We start from the raw sequence: 18,989 nt of genomic DNA, 5'->3' as shown, positions 1-18,989 counted from the left end.
AGATACCCCAAAATCCAATTCCCTTACTCCATGCCCCCCCTCCCACATCTCAACCTAATGTGGAATGATTCTTTCTGGACAAAACACACCAGACTCGAAGTGGGGGAAAGGGAATACATTACATTTACTGTACAAATAAATACTACAATACATTATATACAACCTTAGCTATCTCTACCATGACATATAGTATTTTCAATGGATCAGATCTCTTCTCCCCTCCAAATAAAAGTCCACGAGGGAAGAAGAACAGATCCCTTCCAGTTTCAAAGCAGGAGTCTGTTCTAAGGCAACAGGTTCTTCTCATCTGTCTTCCATGCAGCAGTTGCAACTGGGTTGTTATAGCTGGATCTCTTTTCAATACACACAAGGAGGTCTCCAAGCCCCTCGGCTGTCCTTTGATTCCAAGTGAAGGCCTCACCTGTGGAATGCCAGCAGGGACAAGACTCGCATCACCACAGGTGTATCACGAAATGCAGAGGCATCTTCGTGAAAGTCCCTTCCTCAGGGGTTCACCCCTTAGTCAGAACATCTTGGGCAGCATTCAGTTGCAAGCCTTTGCCTCAAGACTTCTACCAGAGCTCCTGTGCTCCGTCTCAGGCTGCCAGGCTTGTCAGCAGCGGGGGGGGGGCAAGGTCAACTCGCCCCCACATTCCTTCTCCATCCTTGTCCAGATGCGGGACGCCTTTGAGCTTCTCAGCTGCTCTCTCTCCGGTGCTGCATGTCCAAAACTCTTCTCCTTAATAGGAGTCCATGTCCCTCCTTTCCAAGAGGGGTCTCAAAGGAGTTTGGGAGTCTGGTACAGTTCTTACCCCAAAAACTCTGTCTCTCTGCTGCCGGCTCTCTATCATGGTTCGAGCAACTCTGAGTCTTCCTTGGTTGCATGCTGTTTACTGTTCCTTCAGTTATCTCTTGGCTCTTAGCCATAACCTCTGGACACTGCTGCCGCTTCTTCTCTGTCTCTGCTCACTCACAGTGGAAAAAACATCCCCTAACTCACAGCTACAGACACAGAGCCCAGTTTAACACTGTTCCAAGTCTCTGTAACCCCCAAATGGGGCTGGGGGGGTCAGAGGCCCCGCAGAGGGTTCCTGCCCTCTCATGGTGGCTCCTACAACATGGCCACTTCTTCTATACCCAACAAACAACTCCTACAACTCGTCTCTTTCGGTCAGCTTGTGGAATGTTTACATTTTGCAGGAGTGCCCATTGGACAAGACTTCAAAACTTCCGGGGGTTTCCACCCCTTGGGGTTTTACCATTTATTTAGCCTCTGGGGGAAAACAAGGTTTAAACCACTACACCCTCCCAGTCGCCCCAATTTCCCCAACCTCCCTCCCAAGCCCCCAAGCTTTCCCAAACCCCTTCCCAGTTACCTCCACGACCCCCAATCCCTTCTCAGCCTCCCCATTCCTCCCCAAACTCCCTCCCAGTTGCCGGTCCGTCCCCCCAGGCTCGGGTGAGGAGGTGCCCCAGGCTGATGGGTCCACCCTGCCAGGGGGTGGTTCCAGCAGCACGTCGGGAGCCACCCCCTGCCCTGAAAGCTCCATCCTGCCCGGGAGCCACCTCAGCTGCCCCCGCAGGAGAGAAATCCAGGCCGGAGCAGAGTAGGGGTGGGACTGGGCTCGTAGCTCGATGGACATGGGCACTGGGAGAGCAGGGGAGAGTCCAAAATGGGCTGAGAGGGCACTGGGAGAGAGAGGGGAAAGTTTTTTGCCCCTTTCCTGGGCACTGGAACACCCTCTACACCCCTGTTCCTGGCATACCAGCTCTCCTTCCCCCCCAAGCCATGAACAGGTTTTGGGGTTCCCTCGTGGGTCACAGTCAATAGAACGGCTCTGCTGGAATGACGTCATTGGCAAATTCTGCTCGATCCCTCTCCTGGCACCAGTGAGTCATCCAATAGAACATCGATACTTCGGCAGGGAGTGCCGGGAGCTGGGCATTGGTGGTGGGGGTGTGAAGGGGGGAGGATCGCGATTGAACCTGATTGGTCCCAATCGATCCTGGCCCCAGGGTATCCCCCCACCACGATGGTTTTCACGTGCAGCCATAACGAGGCCATGGTGGTGTCGGGTGAGTTCAGGGGGTCTGGGGGCTCCTGGTGACCCCTCCAAATCTCCCCCAAGACTCTCGGGAACTGCCCAGATCCCCCCAAGACTCCTGGGGCCCCTCCGAAAGCCCGCCTCCTGAGGCTCTCATTCCCGCTCCCCTAGCGCCAGCTCCCTCCTTCCCAACCCCACTCAAGCCCTTCTCTGTGCCCTCCTGCAGGCCATGGCTTTCACAGTATTCCTTTTGGTGCTTGTGCAAATCATCATCCAGTCCCTGCAGGCGGTCGGGGAGGGTCTGCACAAGACTCAATGAGCTTGGAGGTCTTTTCCAAGCTGAAGGACTCTTGGATTCTGTGATCATGTGCTAGATTCAGTTGTGTCCATGTTAGCAGCATTAGTTTGCTCCCAAAGTTTCCTCGCTGTCAACTCTTGTGGCCTAAGGCTTGAGCTGCTTTGGCTCCTTGTGCTGAGCTGCTGATGGGAAATGAGAGGCCTCTGCGAGCAGATTCATGGTGTTCCCTGTAGACCAGTGAGGGGGAAGGTGTTGTCAAGTGGGAAGAGGAGTACTGTTTGAGTGTGGCCTCCTATGTGGCCTTGACGCCTTTGAGGGGCTTGAAGGAGAAAAGAGCTTTGTTCAAGTGAGAAGTGAAATAGTGTGTTGGCTGTGGGAATGGGAAGGGAAGAGAAACGGGGAATGGGAAGGGAAAGAGGAATTGAAAGACATCTACTGATACTGTCATTTGTTTGTTATGTCTCTGTGTAGCAGGGAGATTGCCAAAACTGAAACCAGTGTACAGTTGAAAGCTGAACAAAAAAAATATTTATTCCAAAGAAAGTAGCAAACAAAATGAGAAACCCAGAGACAGAAAAGAGAAAGGAAACAAGCCCCCAAGGCAACCCCCGATTCACTCAAGTGTTACTTACAAGTTTGTCTTACCGACCCCAGAATGCTAAGAATTCCCCATAGCAGAAGCTGCATCGTCGTTACCTTCATGAGTCAATGTGCTTGTTTAAAAGTTAATCAGCAGGGGAAATGAACTCAATTCAAAAGAGAAATTATAAGTCAGAATAACAATTTTATAAAATAATACTATAAGTACGATTATACAGACAAACAATTGGTCTTAACCCACAAAACACAAATGTATAATCCAGCACCCTGGGGCATGAACAAAGTGGTGTTCCTTGGGCCCCCTGACTCCAAAGTAAAGGGAGAGGGGAAAAACCTGCGGGTGGGAGAGCTTTTGCGGTCTGGTCAAAAGTAGTGATTGCAGTCCAGTTGAGGGTGGTGGTCTCAGTCTGCTTGAGAGCGGTGAACTGCAGTCTGGTTGAGAGCGGTAAGCTGCAGTCTGATTGAAAACAGTGAGCTGCAGTCTTCCTCTGGATCCCACGAGTGGTAGAATGGTTCCAAAACGCTAAGTTTATATATTCTCCAGCTCATGCAGGAATGCTCAGTCCTTCCCTCAGAGTGGGGAATTCCATAAAAGGGTATGGGGATGTTCAGTCCTTCCCTCAGTAGGAGGAATTCCATAAAAGGGTATGAGGACAGGAACATCTTCCTATTTTGCAGGCCTCTACTGAGAGCAGTTTCTGGGAAATGGCATGGAAGGCTCTCTTAGGTGTCAGAGCAGAGATAACCCTTTTACAGGAAGCTTAGTAGTCTGTATTTTTACTGAGGGGATAATGAAGTATGGTCCTGGAAACTTCCTTCCTGAGCTGGAGGCCACATGGCTGGAGGTGTCTCCTTTCTTACTGCTTTTGTCTCCTCTCTCACCACCCCTAAACCTTGGTCTGGCTTGGCTGCACCTCGCTCCATCTCACTGTCTGCCTGCACAGCTTCTTCAGCACACGACCGAAATGTAGTGTTCGGATCCTTTACGAGTGACACTCCAAGTCTTGCAGACCCTGACTCTGTCCTTTCCACGCCCAAGGCAGGGCCAGAACTCTATTCCTATCCAAAGACAAAGATCTTCATGGAACAGAGAATTGCGGTGCCTGCCTGGAGCGGCTCAGAGTATCCAGGAGACGATGGCTCAGGAGAAGCTAGGGTCACACATTGCAGCTCACTGCAGTATGCCCAGATTTGCGCTGCCCTGTGCTGTGTTCGTCACTTGGCACTCAGGCATTCTGCCACAAGCCTGTGCTCTGTGTAGAACTGAAACGCCAGTTTTTCAGGGGGTGCTACTTTGCTCCGCTGTACAACCAATAAACCGAGTTGTGTATTTCTAAGAAAATCCCCTGAAAGCTCCAAAGACGACAGTGTCAAGGAGTCTGTGTCCACCAAGGAGCAGGAATACAGCGCCGCGTCCCCATGAGGGGGCTCTGAGAGCCAGAGGACGGTCCAACCACCATCCCCCGACACCAACAGCGCTGGCGCCCGCAGCTCTCTGGACCCTTTAGCAGCGCGTAGCAGGAGCTCGGGGTTGTGGCCCGGGAGTTGCCGGTAGAAATGGATAAAATCACTGATTCGTATGCTGCCGTGTGAGCACTTGATGGTGATTTCACTGCCCTCGGTGGTCTCTACCAATGGGTCCTGCTGCACCTGGGCTCTGGCTGCAGACACTGGTGGGGACATGAAGAAGAAATACCATCAGAAGTGCTTTTGGCACTGGATGTTGTTTCCCAGAACAAAGGGCACAGAAGGAGTCAGGACCATGCAGAGAAGAATTTTAAGGGGATGTCAAGGTGTGCAGTACTGGAAGTGTCCATTAGTATTTACTGGAGAGATGAGTGCAGGGAAGAGAACTGGTTTGGTGGAGTCACTGAAGAATGGAAAGGTGCGGGATTAAGCAAAGCAAAGAGAAGAAGAAAAGAAGGAAAGGGGAAGGACGGAGTGCAGGAGTTCTCTGAAGGACAGAGAGTAAAGCAAGGAAAGAGGAACGGTTCGACAAAGAAAAGAGCGATGAGTGCTCTGAGGGAATGCTTTATGGAGCAGAGGGAGGGATGGACGGGAGGATAGTTCGAGGACAGAGCTCTGTCTGTGAAGAACGTGCCGGGCAGGACGGCAGCCTCGAGGGACCCGCGCGGCGGCCCCAGTCGCTGCCCCAGCCCCCACCGTCCCCGGTCGCCAGCCCTGTGTCCCGAGCAGAACCGCGGCCAGCGCCGCCAGCCCCGCTCCACGCCAGCACCGCAGCCGCAGATCTGCCGCCCGGGGTCTCACTGCCCCCGCCAGCCCCTACTCTCTGCTCCGGGTGAACCGCTTACTCTCCGCCTCCTCTCTCTCCTCTGCCTTCCTCTCCCTCCCCTGCACTCCGCCAACAGATCCTCTCCGGGGCTGAGCCCGGCGCCGACGCCTCTCTTGCTCTCGTCCATTGCTGGTTGGATGCGGAGTTCAGGCGAGAGGGGCGGCAGAGCGACAGCGGTCGGGGTCACCACCGCGGAGCTGGCGGGACCGGGCTGGTTTGCAGGAGTGCAGGTTAATATCGGGAAGCTCAAGATTGACAGGCCATGAGCTCCTGTCACCGCCATCATCTCTTCCCTCACATCCCTCCTCTGTTGGCACCTGGAGACTCCTGAATTGTCCTCCAGGGCACGCGCTTGTGAGAATGGTGGAGGGGCACGAGAGGCAGATCATCCCTCCGGTTTCAGCACACCGGGCTCAACCTCTCCTGGTCTGCCCCGGGGAGCATCCCCGTTGGGAGCAGGAGCGTTTCTGCTGGGGACGAAGACCACCAGTGCTATGGCAAGGCAGTGCGTGGGAGAAACACCTTCCGCAGAGAAAGCTCGGACGTGGTATGGCATCTACCACCTGCTTTGGACTCATGGAGATGCAGTCTCTGTCAGTGAGCTCTGCTGTGTCCCTCCTCCTGTTCCTCTTGCTCAGAGGACCAGGGAACAGCCTGTCACACCTGAACTGGATGTGATGGAACCAGCACATCTGCAGCAGGTGGAGGGGCACTCTGAGGCACAGCCAAAAATTTCATTCTCTTTCCCATCTCCGTCACCTCCGTAGGAGGATATGAAGGACCACCAAGGCAGGGTGTGATTTATTGTTATGTGCACTGGAAAACCCAGGTCAAATCCCCCATTCATTCCAGACCTGCAAACCGCTCTTTGTTGCGACTCACAGTAGAACCACTATATCCAGCAGTGGCTTCTCACCCACAGAGGTTCTTTAGCCATAGAGTGCCCAGCCTGACCAACCAAGTACACCACAATGCCAAAGCTTCCAGTCTTTCTTTCCTGGGAATAAGGGTTGCTGTTTCCTGTTTTCAGCCCTACACCCAAAATGGCTAAGGACGAAGATTCCTCCCACAGGAAAGAGGTCATGACAGAAAACTCTTGCTGCCAATGGAGTCTCCAGGCTGGTCCACCAACTGCACCACAAAGTCAAAGCTTCCATTCTTTCTTTCCTGGAAGTAAGGGCTGATGTTTCCCGTTTTCAGCCCTGCCTCCCAACTGTCAGCCTGACTCCCAAAATTGCATACGGACGAAGATTCCTCCCACACCAAAGGTGCCTGCAAAGCAAGCTCTTGCTGCAAATAGAGTCCCCAGGTTGACAAATCAATTTCACCACAAAGCCAAAGTTTGCAGGCTTTCTTTCCTGGGGATAAGGGCTGTTGTTTCTAGTTTTCAACCCTGCCTCCCAACTGCCAGCCCTATTTCCAAAATTGCATACGGACGAAGATTCCTCCGACACCAAAGCTGTCAGCACATAAAGCTCTTCCTGTTCATGGAGTGCCAAGCCTGGCCCACCATCTCCACCATAAAGCCAAAGCTTCAAGACTTTCCTTCCTGATATAAGGCCTGTTGTTTCCTGTTTTCAGTCCTGCCTCCCAACTACCAGCCCTACTCCCGAAATTGCATAAAAACAATGATTCCACCCCCACCAAAGATACATGGAGAGAAAGTTCTTGCTGCCTACGGAGTCCCCAGACTGACTCAACAACTGCACCACAAAGCCAAACCTTCCAGTCTTTCTTTCCTTGCGATAAGGGCTATTGTTTCCTCTTTACAGCCCCGCCTCACAACTGCCAGGACTATTCCCAAAATTGAATACAAACAGTGATTCTTTCCACACCAAATGTGCCAGTACAGAAAACTCTTGCTGCCCAAGGAGTCCTCAGGCTAGTCCACCAACTGCATGACATAGCCAAAGCTTCCAGGCTTTCTTTCCTTGCGATAACGGCTGTTGTTTCCTGTTTTCAGTCCTGCCTCCCAACTCCTAGCCTGACTCCCAAATTTGCATACAGACAAAGATTCCTCCCACAAAAAAGGCACCTGCACAGAATGCTCTTCCTGCCCACAGAGTGCCCAGGCTAACCCACCAGGTGCACCACAAAGCCAAAGCTTCCAGGTTTTCTTTCCTGGAGACAAGGGCTGCTGTTTTCTGCTTTCAGTCATGCCTCCCAAATGCCAGGCATATTCCAAAAAATTGCATATGGATGTAGATTCCTCCTCCACCAAAGGTGCCTGCACAGAAAACTCTTGCTGCCAATAGAGTCCCCAGGTTGACAAACCAACTTCACCATAAAGTCAACGATTCCAGGCTTTCTTTCCCTGAGGTTAAGGGCTGTTGTTTCCTGTTTGCAGCCCTGCCACCCAACTGCCAGGCCTATTCCCAAAACTGCATACAGATGAAGATTCCTCCCAGAACAAAGGTGCCAGCACAGAAAGCACTTGCTGCCTACGGAGTAACCAGGCTTGCCAACCAACTACACCAAAAAGCCTAAGCTTCCAGGCTTTCTTTCCTGGGGATAAGGGCTGTTGTTTCCTCTTTTCAGCCCTGTGTCCCAACTGCTAGCCCTGTTCCCAAAATTGCATACAAACAAAGATTCCTCCCAGAGCAAAGAGACCGTGACAGAAAGCTCTTGCTGCCAATGGGCTCTCCAGGTTGACAAACCAACTACACCACAAAACCAAAGCTTCCAGTCTTTCTTTCCTGGCGATAACGGCTGTTGTTTCCTGTTTACAGCCCTGCCTCTCATCTGAAAGCCCTACTCCCCAAATTGCACACACCAAAGGTGCCAGCACAAAAAGCTCTTGCTGCCCATAGAGTGCCCAGCCTGGCCCACCAATTGGACCACAAAGCCAAAGTTTGCAGCTTTTCTTTCCTGGGGATAAGGGCTACCGTTTCCTGTTTTCAATCATGCGTCCCAACTGCCAGCCAGACTCCCAAAATTGCATACAAAGATTCCTCCCAGAACAAAGGTGCCAGCAAAAAAAGCTCTTGCTGCCCATGTAGTCCCCAGGCTGACAAAGGTACAGCACCACAAAGCCAAAGGTTCCAGTCTTTCTTTCCTGAGGATACGGCCTGTTGTTTCCTGTTTTCAGCCCTGCTTCCCAACTGCCAGCTGGACTCCCCAAATTGCATACAAACAAAGATTCCGCCCACACCAAAAATACATGGAGAGAAAGTTCTTGCTGCCCATGGATTCAACCCGTTGATGCAACATCTGCACCACAAAGCCAAACCTTCCAGTCTTTCTTTCCTGGCGATAAGGGCTGTTGCTTCCTCTTTTCAGCCCTGCCTCCCAACTGCCAGCCCTATTACCAAAATTGCATACGAACAAATATTCCTCCCACACCAAAGCTGCCAGCACAGAAAGCTCTTGCTGCCCATGGAGTCTCCAGTCTGCTCTACCAACTAACCACATAGCCAAAGCTTCCAGGCTTTCTTTCCTAGGGATAAGGGCTGCTGTTTCCTGCTTTCAGCCCTGCCTCCCAACTGCCAGCCCCACTCTCAAAATTGCATACAAACAAAGAGTCCCCCCACAGAAAGAGGCCATGACCGAAAGCTCTTGCTGCCAATGGAGTCCCAAGGTTGACACAAAAACTGCACCACAAAGCCAAAGCTTCCAGGCTTTCTTTCCTGGGGATAGGGGTTGCTGTTTCCTGTTTTCAGCCCTGACTCCAAAATGCCAGCCCAAATCCCAAAATTACATACCAAAGAAGTTTCCTCCCACAGCAAAGATGCCAGCAAGAGAAAGTTCTTGCTGCCCATGGAGTACCCAGGTTGACACACCAACTGCACCCCAAAGCCAAACCTTCCAGTCTTTCTTTCCTGGGGATATGGGCTGTTGTTTCCTGTTTTCAGCCCTGCCTCCAAACTGCCAGCCCGACACCCAAAATTGCATACAAACAAAGATTCCTCCCACCGGAAAGAGACCGTGAGAGAAAGCTCTTGCTGTCAATGGCCTCTCCAGGTTGACAAATCAACAGCACCACATAGCCAAAGCTTCCAGTCTTTCTTTCCTGGGGATAAGGGCTGTAATTTCCTGTTTTCAGCCCTGCCTCCCAACTGACAGCCTAACTCCCAAAACTGCATATGGACAGAGATTCCTACCACAACAAAGCAGCCTGCACAGAAAGCTCTTGCTGCCAATAGAGTTCCCAGGCTGAACAAACCAACTTCACCACAAAGTCAAAGCTTCCAGGCTTTCTTTCCTGGGGATATGGGCTGTTGTTTCCTGTTTCTAGCCCTGCCCTATTCCCAAAATTGCATACGGATGAAGATTCCTCCCACACCAAAGGTGCCCTCCCAGAAAGCTCTTGCTGTGCACGTAGTGCCCAGAGTGCTGCACCAAGGGCAGGGGAGAGACGGAGGGTCAGGTCTTTTTTCCTGGCTGGAAGAGTAATCGTTCGTGGCAGGAGGCCCGTTCCTAAATTGGCCGTCCGAAGCCCAAAAGTGAATATGGACGAAGATTCTTCCCAGACCGAAGGTGCCCGCCCAGAAAACTTTTGCTGTGCACGTAGTGCACAGAGTGCTGCACCAACAGCAGGGGAGAGACGGAGGGTCTGGCCTTCTTTCCTGGCTGGAAAGACAATTGTTTTTTCCTAAATGGGCCATCCGACGCCCAAAAGTGAATACAGACGAAGATTCCTCCCAGACCAAAGGGGCACACCCAGAAAGATCTTGCTGTGCACGTAGTGTCCAGAGTGCTGCCCCAATGGCAGGGGTTATAGGTAAATGAAACTTAGGTTGAAACAGAGCAGAAAAAAAATTTATTAAAGATTTATATAAAATGCAAATTAGCAAAACAGTGCGCTGGGCTGCCGGGGAGACCCCTGCTCCATTCACGGCCAGCAAGCGCAGTAGGTAAAAATAGTAACCTTTATACCCTTATCAATTTCCCTCCCATAGTCACTTGTTATCCATCTATTTGATCCGAGTTCGCAGGTCTCGTTCTGGTTGGTTCTTTTGCAGGCCCGCTTCAGTTGCCAGGAACTTTCCTACCCATAGTTTTAATTAGTTCTTCGTCCTTGGGGCCTAGTGTGTGGATCTCTCCAGATGTTCTTCTTGGATCCTCTTTATCGTCCTCGTACTTGACCCTTTGATCCTTGTCCTTCCCTTCGTTACTTTAGACGTACACTTTTAGACAATATACAAAAGACTTATTCAGTAAGGAATAATAATTTGTCTTATCAGCTTAAAAACTGCGAGCTGCAGGACTATCAGCCTGTAATACTGACAGGTTAATTACCCATTCTGCAACTTACGGCCTTAACAGAACATTAATTACAATATTATATATATAGAAATATAACATGCAATACCATTGAATGAGTAAATTACTTTACTACTACTAATTTGATGAGTAAATTACTTTACTACTACTAGTCTATTACACAGGGGAGAGATGGAGGGTCAGGGATTTTTTTCCTGCCTGGAAAGGCAGTCATTTGTGGGCACGGGCTCCGTTCCTAAATCGGCTGTCAGAGGGACAAAAGCCCTGACCCTCCGTCTCTCAACTGCTGTTGGTGCAGTACTCCCAGCAGTACCTGCACACAAGAGCTTTCTGAGCGGGCACCTTTGGTCAGGGAGGAATCTTCGTCCATATTTACTTTTGGGCCTTGGACAGACGATTTAGGAACGGGGCTCCTGCCACGAACAATTGCCCTTCCAGCCAGGAAAAAAGACCTGACCCTCCGTCTCTCCCCTGCCCTTGATGCAGCACTCTGGGCACTACGTGCACAGCAAGAGCTTTCTGGGAGGGCACCTTTGGTCTGGGAGGAATCTTTTGGTCCTCATTTGGTCGATTTAGGAACAAGGCTCCTGCCCATGAACGACTGCCCTTCCAGACAGGAAAAAAAGCCCTGATCCTCAGTTTCTCCTTTGCTGTTGATGCACCACTTCCGGTACTACATTCACAGAAAGAGCTTTTTGGGCGGGTACCTTTGGTCTGGGAGGAATCTTCGTGTGTACACACTTTTGGCCCTCCGACAGCCGAGTGCATCACGGCTCTCCTCCCCACAAGCGAATGCCCTTCCAGACAGGAAAGAAAGCCCAGACCCTCGGTCTCTCGGCTGCCGTTGGTACAGTACTCTTAGCACTATGTGCAGAGTAAGAGCTTTCTGGGCGGGCACCTTTGGCCAGGGAGGAATCTTCGTCCATATTCACTTTTGGCCCTCAGTCAGCCAAGGAATGAACAGGGCTCCTGCCCACCAACGACCACCTTTCCAGAAAGGAAAGAACATACTGACTCTATGTCTGTCACGTGCAAATGGTGTGGCCCTCTCGGCACTCTGTGCACAGTAAGAGCTTTCTGGGCGGGCACCTTTGGTCTAGGAGGAATCTTCGTCTGTATTTCGTTTTGGACCTCGGACAACTGATTTAGGAAAAAGGCTCCTTCCCATGAATGGCTGCCCTTCCAGACAGGAAAAAAAGGCCTGACCCTCCATCTCTTACCTGTCTCACCCTAACCCTAACCCTAACCCTAAACTCTTACCCTCACCCTAACCCTAACCCTAAACCCTAACCCTAAACCCTAACCCTAACCCTAAACCTAACCTTTAATCCTAACCCTAAACCTAACCCTAAACCTAATTCTAACCCTTAAATCTCACCCTTAAACCTAAACCGTAACCCTTAAACCTAAACCCTAACCCTTAAACCTAACAGTAACCATAATGCCATGTACTGATTGGTAATTGTAAGCTGATGTTCTCCTGCTATTTGATAATTAGGGTTTTCAGTTGCTTTTTATTGGTGTGGGAGGGCTCAAGGGGCAGGAGGGGTGTGTTTTGGGATTGGCAAGGTTAGGGTTTGGGTGTGATTTGATCAGGTTTTGTCATTTAAGTTTTAAGAGGCCATTGGGTTGGGTGGGGGTTTTTGGGGAGTTATTTGGGGGTTCTGGATGTATTTTGGGTTGTGCTTTGGGTGCTTTTTTACATAGTATTTTTATTTTTAAAATATTATTTTTTGCTGTAATTCTCTGGCTGTCCACAATGTGGCACAATTTTCATGAATTTTTCCATTGCAATTGAGGCTTAGGTGGTGCTGCTATGAATTATTTTTCTGTTGCAGTGTGGTGCTGATTTTGGTAGTAATGAGGCGTTAATTGAGTGTGAACTCATTTGCATATGTAATCACATATGAGTGCCGTTGTTGCGCCACTCTCTGCACTACATGCACAGCAAGACCTTTCTGGGAGGGCAAATTTGGTCCGGGAGGAATCTTAATCCGTATTGAATTTAGGCAGTTGGACAGCCAATATAAGCAAAGTATGCCTGCAAGAGAATGACTGCCCTTACACCCAGGAAGCAAAGCCCTGTCCCTCTGTCTCTCAAGTGCACTTTGTGCACCACGTTGGGCTTTCTTTCCTGGGTGGAAGGGGAGTTGTTTGCTTGCAGGCACGTGGCGCTGGAATGGGCCGTGCGACTGACAAAATTCAATACGGATGAAGATTCCTCCCGCACCAAAAGTGCCCATGCAGAAAGTTCTTGCTGCGCACGTGGTGCCGAGAGTGGTGCAGCAACTGCACTTGAGAGACGGAGGGTCAGGGCTTTCGTTCCTGGGTGGAAGGGCAAAAACTCTTACAATTCACCCCAAAAACATCTGCTGAGACCCCAAAATTCCCCAAATCAGCCCAAAATTCCTGGAATTTCACCCTCGAAACACCTGTTGAGATCCCAAAATCAGCCACAAACCCCTTGAATTTCACCCCTAAACATCTGCTGGGACCCCATACCCTCAAATTCATCACAGAAAAACTCCTGGAGCCCCCAAATCCTGGAGATTGATTCCCAAAAACCTTGTATGTCACCCCAAATCATCGCCTGGGACCCCAACCCCATCCTATATTCACCCAAAAGTTCATCCCAAAAATCTCCTGGAGCCCCCAGATCCCTGAGATTGATCCCAGAAACTTGGAATTCCATCCTAAAACCATCTGCTGGGACTCCAAAATCTCAAAAATTGACACCAAACCTGCTCAAATTCCCCCCATATCCCCTCAAATTGACCCCAAGCCCCCCAAATTCACCCCCACCCCCCCCCAACCCCCCCCCCCACTCGCCCCCCCCCCCCCCCCCTTGTGAACACACATTTATTTCTCATGCAACACCCCTCCCTCCCAGAATGGGGAGGAATGGGGAGGGGCATTCAGGGGTGGAGGAGGGGTGACTGACGCCAGGGGAGATGAGGGGCGAGGAGACCCCAAATTGCCCCTTATTGCCCCCCAAATCCTCGTGCTTTGCTCGGTTCCACGTCTGGAAAGGGCTTTCTTTCCTGTTCCACCCAGGAAAGAAAGCCCTTAACCTCTGTCTCTCATGTGCAATGTCTGGGCCACTCTTCGCACTCTTTGAGCAGCAAGAGCTTTCTGTCCTGGTACCTTTGGTCTGGGAGTAATCTTGGGAATTTTGGGAGTCGGATTGCCAAATGTAGCGCAGGGATCCTGAAAGCGAACAACTGCTGTTCCACCCGGGAAAAAAAGCCCTGACCCTCCATCTCTCATGTGCAGTTGGTGCACCACTCTTGGCACTCCATGGACAGCTAGAGCTTTCTGCCCTGGCACCTTTTGTCTGGGAGGAATCTTTGTCCGTATTGAATTTTTGGATTCAGACTGCCAAATTCAGCGCAGGGCTCCTGCAAGTGAACGACAGCCCTTCTACCCAGGAAAGAAAGCCCTTACCCTCCGTCTCTCATGTGCAGTTTGTGAGCTAAGGGGAGATTCAGCAACTGTGGTGGCTTTCAGCAAGAAGTGTATCAGACTGTGTGAGACTGAAAGTGCTGGATGGCATGTACAGTTGAGTAAGAAAGTGCCGAGCTCCTTGGTGTAACTGCAGTTGATAGGCTGCAAGGGGAAAGGAGTGCCACTTGATTGTGGAGTGAAGACAAATTTCCAAACCTAAGGATCAAGGTCCAAGCAAGCTTTCTGCCCTGGCACAATTATCTGTACGAGATGCAGCCCGAAAGTTTTCGGTTTATATTCAGACTGTTAGAGGGATAGAACAAGGTTGTCTGTAGAGCTGAGAAGGAAAGTGCATTGCAGTGGTATATTTCAATAGAAGGAATTTGTTGGACTGCTTCTGTCCTGACATGTTTTTTGGTGCAAGAAGCAGATGGACATTTCAGACTCTGCCAGACTGAAAAGTACATGATGCTACATCTAGCAGAGATTGAAGGTGCAGTATACCAGAACTGCGTGTGTAGTTTTCAGGCTGCAAAGAAAAGGAACTGCCACTTGATTGTTGCGCAAATACACTTTTGCAAACGGAAGGGAAGTTTGATGAAATCTTTCTGTGCTGGCACATTTTCTTTGAGAGCAGCGCAGGACATTTTCCACTTTGAATCTTCATTGTAGGTGGCATGGAGCAGAACCGTGAGACGTTCCTCGATGTCATGGTTCCACTAGATGGCGGTGTGTACCCATAAAACAGCAACCCAAAGTGCAGTTCCAAAGGTACAAACGTTTAGTCACCAGTCTCAAAGGACGTGTCAGGACAGAAAGTTTGTGTTGACCTTCCCTTTTAATGTGCAAACTCTTACTTGCACTGCACTCAAATGGCAACATGAACTCCTTCCCAATTCTGTGTACTAATCAATTTTTTCTCTCTTGCAGAGTCTAGATACAAATTTGAAAGCATCTGGCAAAAATTTAGCTCACAAAAGTGTCAGGTGAGCAAACTGTTGGTGGCTGCATCTTCAAGTGCAGCCACTGAAGAGCACCACACACCCTGATATCTGCACTTTCCTTCGCAGCTCTATATTCCATCATAATCCTTCAGTCTCACAGAGTCAGGATCAAAAACTGAACCCCATCACTAAATGCTCAGACACTAAAAGGACCAGGAGAAAAAGCTCGTTAGCTTGGCTTTTACATTCCCACTGAAGTGGTTCAACAGCTCTAACCAATAGCACTGTATACTAGGAAAAGCAATTAATTACATCAAGATCACTCAGTATGAGGACCCAAAATTGGTTTCCACACCACAGATAGGACCTATGACCCCTCATCACAAAGAAAATGTGTCCACCACCACAAACAGGAACACATCCAGGGATTGATCCCATACCAAGCTCCCAGAATACTGTTACTGGACAAAGCACTTTCCTTCCCATAGGAAAGAACTGTCATTCCGTTTCAGGAGCCAACACAGAGCTAACACATTTTCATTCCACCTCCAAAATTGAATGCATCCAAGGATTGCTCCCAGAAGAAAGGTATCAGGACAGGACAGTATTGCTGGTTTTTAACCTGCCATGGGCAGCCTATTATCTAGCCATGAAACAAAGGAGAAACTTCCTTTCCTTCCTACGGGAAAGAACTGTCATTATCTTTCAAGAGACCACTACCAAAATTTTGATTTCATGTCCAAAATTAAATACTTCCAAGAACTGCTCCTAGGCAAAAGGTTGCAGGACAGAAAGGTTTGCAGGTTAATACCTGTGGGGGAGATGGCAGGCCCATGGAACCCCTGGCCCCCCTGGAAGTGGAAGAGCTGGAGGCATTGAGGGAGGTAAGACCGTTCCCCTGAGAAAGGTGGAGGTGGCTGCATATTCCCATGGAAGCGGCCCTGAGAGTTGGACGGCACGATGTGGGGGGAAGTCACAGCCCCACAGCTGAAGTCTGAGGACTTTGGAGTATTGTGGAGTGTTGGGCCGTTTTTCATGGGAGCAGTGAAGCCAACCAGATAGTTCCCATGGACACAGCCTTGAGCTGTGTGCAGGTGCACATTTCTTAGTATTTTTGTAGAAAGATGTTTGTGTTATGTGTGAGAAAGTAGAGGTAGGAAAACCTAATAAAAAGCTGCCTGCTCAGCGTAGTAGGCAGACATCCCTTTGTCTCACCATCCTCGTGTGTGTCGTCTGTCCTTCTTCCCCTTTGAAGCCGAGACCTTTCAACGGATACCCCACGACAAATACCTGCCATGGACAGCCTATAAACTACCACTGAAAACCTTGGCTATGTGCTTGCCTTCCTGTGGGAAAGAACCATCATTCATTTTCAAGAGAGACCATTACTGTAACTAGGATTCCACCTCCAAACTTGAATACATCCAAGGATTGCTCCCAGACAAAAGAGGCCATGACAGAAAGGTCTTGCTCCTTATCTCCTGCCATTGACAGTCTATCATCTGCCACTGAAACACTGCAGCTATGTACTTTTCTTCCTCTAAGAAAGAACTGTCCTTCTCATTCAGGAGACCACTACTGTAATTTTGATTTCACCTCCAAAATTGTATACATTCAAGGGTTGCTTCCACAGAAGAGATGCCAGTACAGAAAGGTCTTGCTGGTTATTATCTGCCATATGCAGCCTATCATCTGGCTCTCAAACTCCAGGGGTACATGCTTTCCTTCTTATGGGAAAGAACTGGCATTCTCTTCTGGGAGACCACCACCAAAATTTCAGCGAAAAACTGAGTAAGACCAAGGATTGCTTCCAGCCAAAAGTGCCAGCACAGAAAGGTCTTGCTGCCCATGGAGTGCCCTGGGAGGCCCATCAAGTGCACCTGAGAGTCTGAGGCTACAGGCTTTCTTTACCAGAGGAAAGGGCTGTCATTCGTTGGCAGGAGACCAGGGCCAAAATTGCCAGTCTGCCTCCCAAAACTGAAAAGAGACGAACATTCCTCCCACACAAAAAGGGCCCAGGGCAGAAAGGTCTTGCTGGCCCTGTAGGGCCCTGGGAGGCTAATCATCTGTACCTTAGAGCCCAAGGCTACAGGCTTTCTTTGCTGGGGGAAAGGACTGTTGTTTACTTGCAGGAGCCCAGCACCAAAATTGCCAGTCCACTTCCCAAAATTGAATACAGATGATGATTCCTCCCAGAAAAAAGAGAGCAGGTTAGAAAAGTCTTGCTGCCCACAGAGTGCCTGGCAGGCACCTGAGAGCCTGAGGCTATGGGCTTTCTTTCCTGGAGGAAAGGGCTCCTGTTCAGCCTCTGAAAAGTGAATAGGGACAAAAATTCCTCCCAGACAAAAGGTGCCAGGACCGTGGAGTCCCATCATCCACACCTGAGAGCCTGAGGCTACAGGTTTTCTTTTCTGGGGGATAGGACTATCCTTTGTTTGCTTGCGGGAGCCCAGCACCAAAATTGCAAGTCCATCTCCCAAAATTGAATACGGATGATGATTCATCCCAGACTAAAGGTACCAGGACAGAAAGGTCTTGCTGCCTGTGGAGTGTCCACTGCTATATATAATTTTGGCAGGTGGAATAGCAATTTCGGCATTGGGCTCCTAAAAGCCAAAGACAGCCCTTTCACCCAGGAAAGAAAGCTTGTAGCCTTGGCGTAAGTGTAGAAAAACATTCTGGAAGATTTATTGCAGAGTTTTTCTTGCTTAACAAAGTTTTCCTGCCTGGAAAAAGGCATCTTTCCCAAAGACAGTTTTAGATGTTTTCTCCTCATGCACTCCAGAGGTGCTCTCCCTGATATGAGAAAAAATAAGTTCCTGTGGACATGCTTGAAGGCCCCACCCCCAGGTGGCCTAGGGATGACAAAAGCCCTGAGAAGAACAGAGAGTGTGTTTTTCCTAGGCCCAGTGCAGTTCTGTGCCAAAATTGTAAGTGTTCTCAGCTGTTGGAAATAAATTCTCCTAAATCCTTCCACTGCCTGGTATTTTGGGGGTGCCTGCTCATAATCTTCCCTTGCAGAGGTGGACTCGCAATTTGGGCGCTGGGCTCCTGCAAGTGAATGAACAACAGCCCTTTCCCCCAGGAAAGAAAGCCTGTAGCCTCTGGCTCTTGGCTGCAGATGACGGGCCTGCCAGGGTACGCCACAGGCAGCAAGACCTTTCTGTCCCGGCCCCTTTTGTCTGGAAGGAATCTTCCACTGCATTAAATTTTGAGAGGTGGACTTGCAATTTTGGTGTTAGACTCCTGAAAGCAAGTGACAGCCCCTGGGGATAGGTAACAGCGGCATCTCTGACCACCAAGGCACCACAGAGGAGTATTCTGGGTCCAGTCTGGGAGAATTATGGGACAGGCTTTCCAGGCTCATTATCCAGCTCAGTCTTACTCCCATCTCAGACAACTGTGCAAGTGCTGCACTGTTGTGTCGCGAGCTTCAGACAGGATTAAAACTGAAAAGTACAGAAAAAACCCTCCATATTAAACAAAATTGCCTGCTGGGTGGACAGCAAGGAGCTGATGGGCTTCTCTGTATAAATGCCATTTTTCTTAGCCTAGAATGCTCTAAAAAATAAGTAATAGTATATTTAAATGATAAATAAAATACAACTCTGTTGGTAGATGATGATAATAAAACATGGGGCTGGAGAGGGACTGCCTCCTCCCTCTCCTCCTCCTCCTCCTCACAGCAGGTTTGTGTGTGGACAAGGAGACTCCAACCTGAGATCTCTAGTTCCAGCACAGCCAAAGTCTGCTGGTGAGAGGAATTAAGCATTTATTTAAATTAATCTGAATATTTATTTCATGTTTAAATGAATAAATATATTATTATATGACAGTAGAGTCTCCAGCAAAATGAAGGACCCTGCATGGTGGCTGAGGAACCAGAAACCCTCAGGAAATCCACACCTCCAGAAACCCACTCCTGTCCCAGAGTAGAAACCAGGAACCAACAGGAAACCCACACTTCCAGAAACCCATCTCTGGTCCAGAGGCTGAGGAGAAAAGTCCTTCCTCATGTACAGAACAGAGAAACACCTGCCACAATCACACCTCACTGACAGTCTCCAGAGCCCTGAAAATCCCAAGGAATTATTGCAGCCAAGGTTAACGGGCAGAAAGGAGGAAGAGGAAGGATCTGCTCC

Source organism: Corapipo altera, unplaced genomic scaffold (assembly GCF_003945725.1).
Source record: "Corapipo altera isolate COAL_440 unplaced genomic scaffold, ASM394572v1 80, whole genome shotgun sequence".
Lineage (NCBI taxonomy): Eukaryota > Metazoa > Chordata > Aves > Passeriformes > Pipridae > Corapipo > Corapipo altera.
Note: the sequence above shows the minus strand (reverse complement) of the source record.